General features: G+C 38.2%; 1 pseudogene; it reads left to right on the forward strand.

The window, feature by feature from the left end:
- Positions 1 to 610: 610 nt before the first annotated feature.
- LOC141051702 (interferon lambda-3-like) lies at positions 611 to 1,915 on the forward strand (annotated as a pseudogene).
- The last annotated feature ends 433 nt before the right edge of the window (positions 1,916 to 2,348 follow it).

Consider the following 2,348-nt stretch of genomic DNA (forward strand, 5'->3'; position numbering starts at 1 on the left):
GCCCCAGAGCAGACCCCAAAGCAATAGGCAGCCCCCAACATATAATGACGGTGAAGCAAGATGAAAACACTAACACAGACAGAAAGATAGACTGAGCAAAGACGGGGCCCAAACTACCTAGATAGGAAAGGACAGGAAGGCTGCTGTCTGCAATCCGTGAAAAACCCTATGAAAATAAGAGCCAACAGACTGACAGTGAAAAAGGCCCTGAAGACGCTAGGCTTCAAAAAAGCTATGTCAGTACTCAGTAATATTCTGAAGACAGAGCAACCAGCAAAAGGAGATTCAGCTCATCCCAGCAGGGAATGGCAGAATCCAGAAAAGCAAGGAAAACAAAAACAAAACATAAATGCAAACAAGCAAAGCAGAAAACTTAGCTTTAGGGAAGCAGGAATCAGACTGGTATCCTAGAAGTCCACAGAGAAATCACCCGCAGGGCAGAAGGGCGTTGGCAGCCTTATATCCAGTCAGTGACTCCACTCAGCCAGTCATCCTCATTAGGCTCAGGTGCCTGATAATCAGGCTCATTACCTTCCTTTACCAGAATAGGGAGTTCACCAGACCTCAGTGACGAAGGGGAAAATGAACTCACAACAGAAGACGCTGTCCAATGTCCAAATATCAATCAGTATCTTCTGCTGACAAAAGGGTCATCAGAAAACTGCAGAACGAAAATGTAAGGAGGAAGTTTGTGTTATACTGAAAGGAGGCTGGATATTCTAATACCTGATTCACGTTTTTAAATGTTTTGTCAAAAGTGAACAGCCACCTTTTATCCTAAATGAACATTTATCTCACCTTTTCCATTACTTTTTATATGATGGTTGTCAGAGTGCTGGAATTGTAGGTCAAACTGAGAAATTAGAACTTTGTTGGGTAAATGATGAGTTGATACATCTGTGGTTCATTCCTGAGGTTTTAGTTGTTCTCGATAATAAACATCAATAATCCCACTATATCCTGGGTGAAGTCATGTATAATATGCAATATGGCATGTGCATCTACAATAAATCCTGTTCTTTATACGTGCCCATAGGAGAAGTCCATGTCAACCAGTGCAATCAAATGCTACCGAAGGATGATGAGACACAAGCCATCTGTATGTGACCTAACGGTAAGAAAATTCTGACACTTTCTTATATTGGTGTAAAATATTTTACAAAATGTTTCCCTAAAATAAAGCCTACCTTCCCTCCTCACATGCTTATTTATTGAGACTCAACTACCTCTTTTATCTTATTTCATTCTACATCCTGGTGACCGTTTGATTCTGACCTTGGAGCGAGTTACAATAACTACAAAAGTTCTGGAAAATTTGTCCACATCTTCTGCTCTTAACCTGGCATCGCAGTCACTTATGATGTTCCTCAAACTCAGAGATGATCTTCTGATCTGTGTAAGTTCACATGGTCCTCATGTTTACTATTTGCAAGGTTCATGCTTTGATGTTTGGTGCTGATATTGGAAATATTGACCCATAACTTATTGTATCTTGGATTTTTCACATCCAGAGAGAATCACCTGGATACAGTAAAACACCTTCTGAAGAGCTGAAGCCATGGCTGCACCATCTCTAGCACTTTGTTGAAGAGGTAAGTTTCCCACACTTAACCACAGATAAAACATCGACTAATAGCATCCTGTTCTCTATGATGGAGAAGATTAATGACCCTGCACATGTTTAGTAGATGAGTGTCTTCTCTTGACTACAGAGGATGAAATTACAAAAGGAAGAAAGAAGACAATAGCATGGAGTCAAGGATAATTTGTAAAAAATGCTGAATCAACATCAGGAATAATAATAATTTTATGTATTATTTTATAGGAAGCTTCACAATGTCTCAATGAAGCCGTGCTACTCAGTCTTATCCCTTTAATGATGGAAGATGTTGGGTGTTGGGCTCATGAGAAGTAACGACCAAAAAGTTTTATAGAAAATCCAAAAACCAAGAGGGCACTCTTCAAGTGGTGGAAAATTACCCGTGAAAATCAGCAATAATTCCATTTCCTTTTTCTCATGATTGATGCTCATTCTGAAGAAGTGATGAGGACAACGTATGATGGTCTCAATGAGAGGCTGTTTGGAAACTGATCTACAGTCACCTGCAATAAAGCCTCAACATTGGATCTCAAATTCAAGAAGTCACATTATACCTCAATATTTATTCTTCCCATATTTATTATATTATATATTTAATTAACTCATAATTTATGTAATAGCATTTATTTGCAATCTTTTTTTTAAATTTGTTAAAATTGTATTTTTTTTTATAATAAAAGTAGATGAACTTATCCTCCTGAATTTGTCAAAAATTGAAACTTTGCTTGAAAAGAGGTAGAGCCAGAGG

Source organism: Dendrobates tinctorius, unplaced genomic scaffold, assembly GCF_039654945.1.
Source record: "Dendrobates tinctorius isolate UK_male_01 unplaced genomic scaffold, ASM3965494v1 ptg000158l, whole genome shotgun sequence".
NCBI lineage: Eukaryota > Metazoa > Chordata > Amphibia > Anura > Dendrobatidae > Dendrobates > Dendrobates tinctorius.